The sequence below is a fragment of the Osmia lignaria genome, chromosome 16 (genome assembly GCF_051020975.1).
Source record: "Osmia lignaria lignaria isolate PbOS001 chromosome 16, iyOsmLign1, whole genome shotgun sequence".
Taxonomy (NCBI): Eukaryota; Metazoa; Arthropoda; class Insecta; order Hymenoptera; family Megachilidae; genus Osmia; species Osmia lignaria.
Window position 1 is genome coordinate 56,755 of NC_135047.1, and position 14,873 is coordinate 71,627.

Sequence of the window (14,873 nt, forward strand, 5' to 3'; positions counted from 1 at the left end):
GCGCAATCGGTGAGGTGGGTGAGATGTCGATAATAACTCTTCTTTCTTTTATTGAAGACATGACTTCGTTCTTCACTTCATCGTCTGTTGAAAATTTTTTTCCACCAATATGCATCTTCAGGGAGGTGAACAGGTGATAATCTGAAGGTGCCAGGTCGGGGGAATAAACAATCTTAATCTTAAAAATCTCAAACGGAGCTTTTCCCTTCGCGAGAAAGAAACGTATCACGGCTCGCACCTCGCACTTCGCGGGAGATTGTATAGACATGTTTTGCGCATCAAGTTATTACAGTCACAATTTTTGTCGCACTGAGCTGTTCTACGTCTCATTTGAACCAAGAGTACTTCATCTATAACGCAGCGTGAGATCAACAACTTTGTCAACAAAAATTTCCTCCGCCCGTGAGAACGTCAGTACTCTTACTTTCTGGACGTGCCTCGTAATATCTGCTCTAAATATGTACATAATTTTAATATAAATAACCGCAGTCACACTTTTATCGTTATTACCAAAATAATACTAGTTGTAAGCGTAAAAAATGAGTAAACTCTGAATTTCAGAATAAAATAATTGTTTTCTTAATTGTTATTAACGGAATATTCACGAATAACACAATTTATAAGCATATAAAGAGTAGTGGAGAGGAAATCGATGAATTTTTGTTGTGAATTACTCATTAACGACGGAATTTGCGAAAGTCGTCTACTGTATATTACATGGTGGTATAAGGGAAGGTTTGACGACATGTCGTCAAAACTACCAATATACTGCTAAAGATTGTAGATTTTATACAGAATGTCGTCAAAACTGTCACATTATCGAAGGTGTCGTCAAAACTGCCAATTATAGTTTTTCCTAATATACGCGGAAACGAAAAGGAGTATTTCAAAAATTCCATTTGCATACTACTTGCTGGGTTGTAACGCATTATTTTAAGCACCTACCAAAATGTGGCGCCAGAACTGCCCATCGACATATATATATATATGTAATGTGGATATAGTACTAATGATATTGTTATTAAATGTAGGTACATTGATCTGTGGGCAGGAGATCAGTATATCACATTATATCTAATGTAGATATAGTACCAATGATATCGCTATTAAATGTACATTGATCTGTGGGAAGTAATCACTGTATTACATTATATCTAATGTAGATATAGCACCAATGATATCGCTATTAAATGCACATTGATCTGTGGGAAGTAATCACTATAGTACATTATATCTAATTGTGGCGCGTAGAGTATTAATTTTTGCTCTAGGCAAGAACGCCGGTTAATTTTGTAAGGAAAAGGGTGCAGGGAAATGAATTCGACACTGTCAATACTTTAGTCAATAAACCAGTTCACTTGGTGTACTTTATTCTTTAATTCGTAAAGAAGCCCGTAGCGAATTAGTCGCGTGTTACGGGTCGTTTGTTTGAAGAACGCAAACGAAGTAGGACGTTTGTCGCGGCGTCGGTGTTTTTATAACTCCTTCGACCGACGACAACGCCGAGCCGATGGTGTTGTCGAGCACTAATTAGATAAATCTTTAAATTGTGGCGCTCGAAATCCGGAACACTAATGTAGATACCGTAATAATAATATCGCTATTAAATGTACATTAATCTGTGGGAAGGAATCAGTATATTACATTATATGTAGTGTAGGTATAGTACTAATGATATTGCTATTACATGTACATTGATCTGTGGGAAGGGATCAGCATATTACATTATACCTAATGTAGATATAGTATTAATGATATTGTTATTAAATGTACATTGATCTGTGGGATGGAATCAGTATATTACATTATATGTAACGTAGATATAGTACTAATGATACTGTTATTACTCGTATTTTGATCTGTGGGAAGGGATCAGTATATTACATTATATCTAATGTAGATATAGTAATAATGATATTGTTTTTAAATGTACATTACATATCTAATGTAGATATAGTAATAATGATATTGTTATTTAATGTACATTGATCTGTGGAAATGAATCAATATATTACATTATATCGAATCTAGATATAGTACTAATGATATTATTATTAAATGTACATTGATCTGTGGGTAGTAATCAGTATATTACATTATATCTAATGAAGATATGGTAATAATAATATTGTTATTAAGTGTACAATACATATCTGATGTAGATATGGTAATAATGATGTTGTTATCAAACGTACGTTACATATCTAATGTAGATATAGTAGTAATGATATTGTTATTGTATGTACATTGATCTGTGGGATCGAATCAGTATATTACATTATATCTAATGTAAATATGGTAATAATGATGTGGTTATTAAATGTACATTGATCTGTGGGAAGGAATCAGTATATTACATTATGTCCAACGCAGATATAGTAATAATGGCGTTGTTTGTAAATGTATATTACATATCTAATGTAGATATAGTAATAATGATGTTGTTATTAAATATACATTGATCAGTGGGAAGGAATCAGTATATTACATTATATCTAGTGTAGATATGGTAATAATGACATTGGTACTCAACGTACGTACATTGATTTGTTGGAATGCACCACTATACGACATTATATCTAATGTAGATATGGCAATAATGGTATGGTGATTAAATGTACATTGGTCTGCGGGAATGAGTCAGTATATTACATTATATCTAATGTAGATATGGCAATAATGATATTGTTATTAATTGTACGTTACATATCTAATGCAGATATACGACGAATGATATTGTTATTAAATGTACATTGATCTGTGGGAACGAATCTATGTATTACATTATATAGAATGTAGATATAGTACCAATGATATTGTTACTAAATGTACATTGATCTGTGGGGGGAATCAGTATATTACATTATAGCTAATGTAGGTATAGAAATAATGATATTGCTATTAAATGTACATTGATCTGTGGGAAAGGATCAGTATATTACATTATATCGAATATAGATATAGTACCAATGATATTGTTACTAAATGAACATTGATCTGTGGGAGGGAATGAGTATATTACATTATATCTAATGTAGGTATAGTAATAATGATATTCTTATTAAATGTACATTGATCTGTGGTAATGAATCAATGTATTACATTATATAGAACGTAGATATGGTACCAATGATATTGTTATTAAATGTACATTGATCTGTGGGAATGAATCAATGTATTACATTATATAGAATGTAGATATAGTACCAATGATATTGTTACTAAATGTACATTGATCTGTGGGAAGGAATCAGTATATTACATTGTATCTAATGTAGATATGGTACTAATGATATCGTTATTAAATGTACATTGCATATCTAATGCAGATATAGTACCAATGATATTGTCATTAAATCTACATTGATCTGTGGGAATGAATCAATATATGTCATTATATCTAATGAATATATAGTAAAAATGATATTGTTATTAAACGTACATTGATCTCTAGGAATGAATCAGTATATTACATTGTATCGAATGTAGATATAGTACTAATGATATTGTTATTAACTGTACATTGATCTGTGGGGATGAATCAGTATATTACATTATATCGAATGTAGATATACTACCAATGACATTGTTATTAAATGTACATTGATCTGTGGGAAGGTATCAGCATATAACATTTTGTCCATTGTAGATATGCTAATAATGATATCGTTATTAAATGTACATTACATGTCTAATGTAGATATAGTACCAATGATATTGTTATTAAATGTACATTAATCTGTGGGAAGGAATCAGTATATTACATTATATCGAATGTAGATATATTACTAATTATATGGTTATTAAATGTACATTGCTCTGTGGGAATGAATCAGTATATTACATTGTATCGAATGTAGAAATAGTGCTAATGATATTGTTATTAAAGGTACATTGATCTGTGGGTAGTAATCAGTATATTACATTATATCTAGTGTAGATATGGTAATAATGACATTGGTACTAATTGTAGGTACATTGATCTGTTGGAATGTACCACTATATGATATTATATCTAATGTAGATATGGTAATAACGATATGGTTATTAAATGTACATTGGTCTGCGGGAAGGAATCAGTATATTACATTATATCTAGTGTAGATATGGTAATAATGACATTGGTACCAAATGTAGGTACATTGATCTGTGGGTATGAATCAATATATTACATTACATAGAATGTAGATATGGTACCAATGATATTGTTATTGAATGTACATTGATCTGTGGGAAGGAATCAGTATATTACATTATATCTAATGTAGATATAGTAATAATGATATTGTTATTAAATGTACATTGATCTGTGGGAAGGGATCAGTATATTACATTAAATCTGACGTAGATATGGTAATAATGATTTTGTTTGTAATTGTATATTACATATCTAATGTACATATAGTAATAATGATATTGTTATTAAATGTACATTGATCTGTGGGAAATGGTCAGTATATTACATTATATCTAACGTAGATATGGTAATAATGATATGGTTTTTAAATGTGAATTACATATCTAATGTAGATATAGTACTAATGATATTGTTATTAAATGTGCATTGATCTGTGGGAACGAATAAGTATATTACATTATATCGAATGTAGATATAGTACTAATGATATGGTTATTAAATGTACATTGCTCTGTGGGAATGAATCATTATATTACATTATATGGAATGTAGATATAGTAATAATGATATGGTTATTAAATGTACATTGCTCTGTGGGAATGAATCAGTATATTACATTGTATCGAATGTAGATATAGTGCTAATGATATTGTTATTGAAGGTACATCGATCTGTGGGTAGTAATCAGTATATTACATTATACCTAATGTAGATATAGTAATAATGACATTGGTATTAAATGTAGGTACATTGATCTGTTGGAATGTATCTGTATATGACATTATATCTGTGTAGAAATAGTAATAATGGTATTGTTATTAAATGTATATTGATCTGTGAGAAGCAATCAGTATATTACATTATAACGAATGTAGATATAGTGCTAACGCTATTGTTATTAACTGTACACTGATCCGTGGGAAGGAATCAGTATATTACATTATATCTAATGTAAATATGGTAATAATAATGATATTGTTATTAAATGTACATTCATGTGTGGGAATGAACCAGTATATTACATTATATCGTATGTAGATGCAGTACTAATGATATTGTTATTAAATGTACATTGATCTGTGGGAAGGAATCACTATATTACATTATATCTAATGTAGATATGGTAATAATGATATTATTTTTAAATGTACATTACATATCTAATGTACATATAGTCCTTATGATATTGTTACTATATGTACATTGATCTGTGGGAAGGAATCAGTTGTAACGTGGTGACACCCGTGCCCCCCCGTTACAATCGCTGCGTTTCTCCCACTTTACACTTCCACCCCAAAACCACCCGTAACCCTTCCCTCACCTAACCCTTTCCCCCTGCTCACCGGTGGCGGGCCGATGGAGGCGACGGAAGACCTACAAGGAATACCCGCTGAAGGAGCTACGAGGCCGGCGACAGACCTCTAACCCTTCCTCCAAGGAAACGGAGCAACATGGGACTCCGAAGAAATAGACGAAGCTGTCCAACTGATGCAAAACGTCCACCCGGAGCCATCTGTCGCCGAGCCCGAAGACCTCAACCCACCTGTCATCGCGGGATATCCGCCAGCCCCATCGACCCCGAGCACCGGTGTATCGAAGATCGATAATCGATCTATCCCGTTGCCGGAAGAGGCCCCCTTCCTAGTCCCATCCCCTCCCCAAAACCATCCCGCGACGGTTTCGTCGTCGCAGCAGCGACGGCGAACCGTCAATTGAGCCTGAGGCTACGCGCTAGAAAGTACCGAGTATCGAGGGTGTAAAGTTTTGGAGAGAGAGAGCGATTGTAAGAGAGAGAGCGAGGAGATTTGGGGTGAGTCCCTTATCGTAATTATTGTATTAGCGAGATCGAGGCAACGGCTACCTTCTCCGCCCGCGCATTGTTCGACATAGAGACGAGTCCCCCCTTTTCATTTTCCAAACACAAAGTTTTCCTCATTCGCGTAACGTAGACGAACTTTCCTGCGAACCCCTCCCGACCCTAGAGATTTCCCTTCCCACACTAATCCTCCTTGCGTACTCCCCCGCGAAGTATTGTACGGACGTAAGTGCCCGAGACCCATCCCCTGTAAGACACCCCCAATCACCCCCTTTCCCCTTTCTTTTGATTCAAATCGCCACAGCGAGTGGCTGGCGCCCAACGTTTGTGAGAGAGAGAGAGAATTGTAGAGTAAAGTCTGCGACAAGGAATTTTGTATAGAGTGAACCCCCCGAGGAGGGTCACAAATTTGGCGCCCAACGTGGGGCCAGGAAAATAATAAAATAATAAAAAGTTCATAAACTCTCGCGTTTGAGAAAATTTCTTCGTGATTCCGCCGTTAAAGACCGAACATTCCCGAAATTAAGACGCAGAAGATAACCGTTGCCGAGAGCCTCTTGTTGCCGTTTTTTTTCAAGTGTCGACGGTCGAACGCGGCGTGGTGTTTGAAATCGGATCCTCGAGCGTCCTAGAGAACAATAAACACTCCGTAACCGACACGTGCGCCGTTTTCGACCTAACCGTCCTATTGTTGAAATTTGCGAAACCGAATTACTATCTGTGCCGAAAATATATTTCTCTTGTGTGCCCTCCCAAATTTAAAAGTTATTGCTCGCGGTTTGCCGATATCGAGGGCCCGGTCGTGCCTTTGCCGACCGTGAGCACTCTATCGAGCCTCTATCGATTTTGGATTTTCTTTTTTTTCAGTCCCCCTTTTTTTTTTATTATTGAGTATCGACCATCGCATACTGGGTTTTCCCGATTTTGCAATAAAGCCGGAAACTGTTGTATTGAATTGCTTGTTTTCTCCCCATCGCATTCCCTCTTTTCTTTCAGGATCCTTAAACTTTTTTTGGCTTTTCTCCCCCGTTTTTTTTGATATTATCGTCACTCCGCGGAGAGTATTACCGAAACCGCGAGTATGGATTCGGCCGAGGCCCGCCAGATGCGGGCGCATATCGGTGATTTACAAATTATAGAATTGATAAGATTGATGGACCACGCGCATTTAAATTTGTATGGTACTCTGGACGACCTTCGCGACCGCTATTTAAGGGCGGAGGTCCGTCGTGTCCATGGCCCGGACGCTGCGCCCTGGGACATGACGAACGACACTGCAGGTGAGAGTCTCCCGTTCACCCTTTCCTCGGCGTGGGTAGCCCCCTCCGCCGACGATCCTCCTCCCGAACCTTCCCCGGATTCCCCTCCAGACCCAGGTGACGAACCTGGCGAGGGAACCGATCCACCCACCTTTGGAATCTCCCCCGATTCTTTCCCCGAATTACCGCACACTTCCTATATCCCCAATCCCGCCACGATGGCCTCCACGGCCACCCCGGCGACCACTACCACCACTATCACCTCCATCTCCCATCCGATCCCGGCCCAGACTCTGCTGATCGACCTTGACCAGTCCCCGAATAACGACCAACGGCGCGACCGGGTAGCGTTCGCGCCGGCGCCGGTCGAAGGACGCTCGAACCTTGCACCTCAAATCCCCTCCAACCCCCAAAACAACCCTTTTGATAACCCTCCCGCAATACAATCTCCCCAATTCCCGTCCCACGATCCCTTCTCCCGCTCTTCAGATTCTTCCCATGCATATCGTCATGAACAAGGAGTTATCCCTCCCTCCTTGAGTAGCACCCGCATCCCCTTCCGTGTCCCTGAGCCTCCCATTCCCCACTCGTCCCGGTGGTCTAACCATATTCCAGCCCCGAGCCAAGACACTCGAAATTTCACTTACTCCCTGCCGAACCCATCAAACTACCCGCCTGGCCCACTCCCTCTCCCTTGCCCGTCATTGCCACCCCCACCGCGCGTCCAAACCTCCCTATCCCGCACGAACCCCTTCCACCCCTCAGCCAGCGAGTCCCGGGGTCCCCGGCGAGGGGCGGGAGATTGTCGCGCTTCCGAGCTTTTCCGGAAGTGGCGGATCTCCTTCGCGGGCGATCCCGGGGAGGACGGAGAGGGGTTCCTCGAAACCCTGGCGGAGTATGCAAGCGGGAATGGGATCACGGAGGACGAGATGTTGCGGGTGATCCCTTTCGTCCTCACGGGTTCCGCGCGGGTTTGGGCGCGCGGGCAAGCCGGGTGTTGGACGACCTACGAGGAGTTTCTAGAAGATTTCCGCCTCCAATTCGTGCCGACAAACTATCAGGACCGGTTATGGTGGGACATAATTACGCGTACCCAGGGAGGACAAGAAACCCTGGCGGAGTACTTACGGAAATTACAAATGATGTTTGCTCGCGCCGAACCTCCCATTCCCGAGTGCGAGCGACTGGCCATCGCGAAACGAAACCTTCACCCCCGATACAAATACGTCGTCGATTTTCACCCTCCCCAATCCTTCCGAGACCTCCTTAAACTAGGTGCATGGGTAGACGAGGCCCAGAGGCACACTCGCGACTATCGGGAACCACCACCAGCGGAAACGTCACTTATCCCTGAATGCGGGTACGTACCACCGAAAGGTAATAAATCCAAGCTGGCGGCGGCGGCAGAGACCGTCCCGTCATCCTCGAACCGTCCTAAACCTCGCAATTCTCCTCCTAGACCTACAACCCCTCCCAACACACCCCCAAGAACCCGACGGCCGCTCCCTGGGCCACGGGCCCCTCCTACCGCGCCACAGCCGCCCGAGGAAATCCTTACCCTTCTCAGGATTCCAATATACCCCGATCTTCCGCCCCATATCGTCCCCCCACACCTCCTCCTCCCCTTACGATTACAGAAATCCCCAGCTTGATGTCCCTTCCTATGGTCCCACCTCCAGCCGGATATCAAATCCCCACATCCACACAAACAGCGACCCCCAACCGCCCTACTTCCCATGCCCAAGCGACTTCCGGTCCCCGACAACCACCTCCTCGCAACGTAGCTCCACCAGACCAATCCTCTCCCCCCGGCCAATGTTGGAACTGTGGCCAAACGGGACACTGGTTTGGCTCTTGCCAACGGCCGAGGAGGAAATTCTGCTTCCGGTGCGGAACGTTCGACGTAATCGCACCGGAGTGCCCGAATTGCTTGTCGGGAAACGCACGCGGAGGTCGGCGGTAAGGGTCGGCGCAACCTCCCCGAAACCACCGATCCACCATCCCGGATCCCGTGTGGGACATACACCAACATTCCTTCCAACCGCCCCTATCCCTACCCCAACGAAACCCCTCTCGGCAGAGTCCCGTACAGAACCCTACCCAGGCGATAATCGCATTTTCCTCCCCGTGCAACACGGGAAATACCTCTTCCAAGCCCTCCTAGATACAGGCGCAACCCATTCTTATGCAGGTCCCAGAATCGCTCAACTATTTGCATCCCACCTGACCCCCTCCCAAGCCTGTATGATCCTAGCCAACAACGTGACAGAGAGAATCCTCGGAGAAGTCACCGTCGCGATCCAGATCGATGACGAAATCCATAACCTCCCCCTCCGCGCAAGCGAGTCATTGGGGTATGAGGTCGTCCTGGGAATGGACTTTATCACTCGATTTGGAGTAACCATCGACGGAGATCTAAGGTCGTGGCGGACCCCGAATGGACCTCGTCACCCCTTTTACCCCGAATCCGTAACCCACCCCTTTCCCATGAATCCCGCCTGCGCAGGGCTCTCCGAAGCAAGTCCCGAGGAAATCTCGGGAGTTCGAACCCTGCTTGACCATCTCATTCCACCCCCATCCAGCACCTTAGGAACCACCCCTCTCGTCACCCATTCCATCGACGTTCAAGGTCACCCTCCTATAAAACAACGCCCTCGCCGTATGGCTCCCCGCGTTTTAGAGGCTGCACAAAAGGAAGTCGATTCTATGCTCCAGGCAGGCATAATTGAACCCTCCTCTAGCGCTTGGTGCAGCCGCCCTGTCCTAATCCCCAAACCCAATGGCTCCTATAGATTTTGCATAGACTACCGTGACGTTAACAAAGTCACCAAAAAAGACGCCTATCCCCTCCCTAGTATGGACCGTATCCTTGATAGCCTCCGAACCGCCCGTTATATCTCCAAGTTAGACCTCAGCCAAGCCTATTTCCAAGTTCCCCTTGACCCCTCCAGTAAAGAAATCACTGCTTTCGCAGTCCCCGGTAGAGGCCTTTTCCAATTTACCCGTATGCCCTACGGCCTCACCAACGCCCCCGCAACCTTCCAACGCATTATGGATAAGCTAATTACCCCCGACTGGGAGCCGCACATTTTCGCGTACTTAGATGACGTGGTAATCGCGACCGAAACGTACGAGGAACACTTAGAATGGCTCGCGAAAGTTTTAACCCGTTTGAGGGAAGCAAATTTAGAAATCAATCGCGAAAAGAGCGAATTTTGTTGTTCCGAGGTCCGATACCTCGGCTTTTTAATAAATAAGGACGGCATGATAGCCGATCCTGAAAAAATTGAACCCATCCTTTCCTATCCCCCTCCCACAACCCTCAAACAACTCCGACGTTTCCTTGGAATGGTTAAATGGTACTCCCGATTTCTAAAAGATGTCTCCAAAGACCAAACTCCCCTTACCCGCCTCCTACAAAAGGATGTTGCTTGGGAATGGGGTCCCGAGCAACAATCCGCGTTTGAAACCCTGAAAAATGCCCTAACCAAAACTCCCGTCCTAGCCCGCCCTGACTTTACCCTTCCCTTTTCCCTCCAAACCGACGCTAGCGATACGGCTATCGGGGCAGTTCTCGTACAAACCATAGACGGTGAAGAGCACCCGATAGCCTACCCGAGCCGTTCCCTCACCCGTGCGGAGAGAAATTACTCCGTAACGGAAAGGGAGTGTCTGGCCGTCGTGTGGGCGACCCAAAAATTCCGTCCTTACGTTGAAGGGTCCGAAATTACCGTGGTGACGGACCACAACAGTCTCCGGTGGCTTCACCACCTTAAGGACCCAACTGGACGATTAGCCCGGTGGGCGTTGACCCTTCAAGGCCAACCCATGAAAATCGTCCACCGAAGGGGAACCTACAACGTCGTGCCAGACGCTCTCTCCCGAATGTACGGCGACCCAGTGGGCGGCATGGCCGCCGTTGGCAACGATCCCGATCCCTGGTACTCCAATAAGCTTCGTGACGTTAGTGATTTCCCCTCCAAATATCCCGACTGGACAATTGTAGACAACCGACTTTACTACCACCGTCCCAATTCCCTCCTAGATCCCATAGTACCCGACCTTGATGGTTGGAAACTAGTCCTCCCCCTCTCCTCCCGCCCAAGAGCCCTTTCCGACGCCCACGATCCTCCCCAATCCGGTCACCTTGGCATTGATAAAACGTACCACCGTCTGACGCAGGACTTCTATTGGCCTGGAATGTTCCAGGACGTGGTCCAATTCGTCAGACGGTGTCTCCAATGCCAGCAAAGTAAGGTTCTGCAGCGGACACCGGCGGGGTTGATGAGGGAGCGCCCGGTGGAGGCGTCCTGGACCGTCGTGGCTGCTGATATCATGGGTCCCTTTCCTCCTAGCAAATCCCAAAATAAATATCTCCTCGTTTTCCAAGACCTTTTCACGAAATATATTGAAGTAAAACCCCTCCATAAAGCCTCTGCCAAACCAATCCTTTCCGCTTTTGAATCCCTCGTCCTCCACCGATGGGGATGCCCCAAATTCCTTCTTACAGATAACGGTACCGAATTTTGTAACAGAAACGTAACGAACAGACTGACGACGTACGGAATCAAACAAACGACAATTCCTCCTTACCATGCCCAAGCCAATCCCGTCGAAAGAGTTAATCGAACCCTTAAAACAATGATAACGACGTTTATTGGAGAAGACCACCGAAACTGGGATAGACACCTTCCTGAATTTTGTTTTGCCTATAATACCGCCGTACATTCTTCTTCCCTCGTTTCTCCCGCATTCCTCAATTTTGGTCGAAACCCTCGTCCCATCCAAAACCTCCGCCACGAGATTAAATCGGATTCCTTAATAACTCCCCGAAATCCCCAAGAATGGTCCAACCGCATTTCCCGCTTAACCCTTTTATACGATATAGTTCACAGAAATCTAGAAAAGGCTTCCTACCGCCAAGCTTCCTATTATAACCAAGGGCGTCGTGACGACCGTTACCAAATTGGTGACCTCGTCATGAGACGCCAACGAATTCTTTCCTCCGCCGCCCACAGTTTTGCATCCAAACTAGCCCCGAAATTTTCAGGTCCCTACACAATCTCCAAAATCCTTTCCCCCGTAGTTTATGAACTAAAAGGTTCCGACGGAAATACCATTCCAAAAGTTCACATCAAGGATCTTAAACCCTTCCGACCCCCTCCAAACTTTGACGACGCAATGTCCGAAAACCTTTCAATAAGTCAAAATGTTAATGATATTTCACAACCAGGACCTTCCTCACAACCCCTCGACGTTCCCACCCGACCAACACCCCATCCAACACCCGCACAAACTCCCCCTTCCACGCCTATCCCCCCTCTGCCTCCTCGCCGAGGACGGGGAAGACCCCGAAAAATCCCAGCACCCCAAAACGTTCCACAGATCAAACACACACCACCCGCTCCTGCTCCACTCCCCCGCCGAGGGCGCGGGAGACCCAGGAAAATCCCGATACTTTCGGACAACCAGCAAAATACAATTCCTGTACCCATCCCTACTCCCCCCCCTCGTAGAAGACGAGGGAGGCCCCGGAAAACCCAAGTACTCCCAAATCCCACACAAACCATACCCTTCCAACCACATCCCCCTCAACCACCTCGTCAAGGACGAGGACGGCCCCGAAAATACCCCCTTAACCCCCTAATGAACGTAATCAGAACGGAACAACCCTCCATACCCCCCCCCCCCTCATGTCCTTACATATTCCTCAACCTACAAAACTCCCAACAACCAATAAATATCAAACCCCGAAGAGGGGTAACAAATTTGGCGCACAATCCTCGGAAAACCGGAGAACGAATAATGACTAATAAAGTAAAATAAAATTTTGTTTTTTCATTCTCTCCATACGCGGGCGGTAAGTGACGATAATAGATTAAAGACAATAATAGCCCACCCCCACTAGCGTCAACCCTAATAAGAGCCCACCGGAAAATCCCACTAACCTAATTGTACCCCAACAGAGATGTTCGCATCAAAGAGAGGTGGACGAGGCCGGGGCGCCAGGGCCCGGGCGAGGAGGCCGGCGCCGCGGAGACCGCAGCTGTGTCGAGGCCGACCGCCGGCACAGGTGACCAGCATAGCCGTCCAGACGGACTCGGAGGAGTCCAATTACATAACCCCACCCCTAACCCCCACTCCTCCTCCTACACCACCCACCCCCGAACTTCCCCCATCATCCACACCCTCAACCCCATCCCAAGCCGCCACTCCCCCCACCGCCTTACCCACCATCCCCTCACCCTATAAGCCCCAAATAAAAAAATTACAAGCAGCCCTCCGCCGTATCCCCATCCCTACCCCAGTCCCGCGCCTCATCCCTCCCCCACGCACAAGCCCCCCCGAAGACCCTCACCTGGCCAAGCTGCGGGCAGCAGCGGCCCGCGTGAGGGCACAGGAGGGCCAGACCCAACCCCCCATCCCAACCACACCAACGCACACCCCATCCCCCTCACACCCGTCCCAAACCGTGGCAATATACCCACTGGTGTCCCGTCCCGCATCCCCCGTATCCCCCACCCGAGCCTGTTTCCACCTTTTCGAACTATATCCTCTCCCACCCCAAACCCCAACACGTCCCCAATCCCCCGTAATACCCCCCCTGATGTCCCTCCACATCCCACCGCCGCCCCTAATGTCCCTCCGAATCCCCAAACCCCGTAACCTCCCTTAAACTTTCCTCCTTCCCTTTCCCGCCCACCTCACGCACACCCCGACACCCCATAACCCAACCCTCCCTTAAAGAACAATGACCATTTTTTTTTATTTTTTTTTGGACGACCGACCCAGACAGGGACAAACGGACCACGACAGTTTTCTGCGGCTTCACCGCGTGACCCGTATTGACACGTGGGATATCGAAACGTTTATTAACAATCTCGACAAAATCCCAATGTCGCCACAATCTAAGACAGACACGGACGGACGCGACAAAGACTGACCTCCCCCTTCCAAGCAATCTAAGAGGACCCTCCTCACCCAGTCCTCCCCTAACCCTTACAAAACAAAGCTCAGTACAAAGTCCGCGAGGAAAATCAGGTAAAGACTTATACAAAATTCCGCCCCAGAATGTAGCCCCCTTCTTTTGTTCGGCCAGATGTTAATTCGTTTCCTTACAGGTTCAGCTTAAAACCAACCTCACCAGAGGAACGGCAACAGGAGGGTCGCTCGCGTCCGCGACCCCCCCCCCCCCCTTGAATGAGAGCGCAGCATGGAAGCGTGAGTGACCGCGACAACACCACGACTGTACGCCTCTCCTCGCAATTATTGTTTCCACTTCTCTTCCCTTTCCCATTACATCCACCGTTTCCAGTCAAGGCGGGGGGGTGTTGTAACGTGGTGACACCCGTGCCCCCCCGTTACAATCGCTGCGTTTCTCCCACTTTACACTTCCACCCCAAAACCACCCGTAACCCTTCCCTCACCTAACCCTTTCCCCCTGCTCACCGGTGGCGGGCCGATGGAGGCGACGGAAGACCTACAAGGAATACCCGCAGAAGGAGCTACGAGGCCGGCGACAGACCTCTAACCCTTCCTCCAAGGAAACGGAGCAACATGGGACTCCGAAGAAATAGACGAAGCTGCCCAACTGATGCAAAACGTCCACCCGGAGCCATCTGTCGCCGAGCCCGAAGACCTCAACCCACCCGTCATCGCG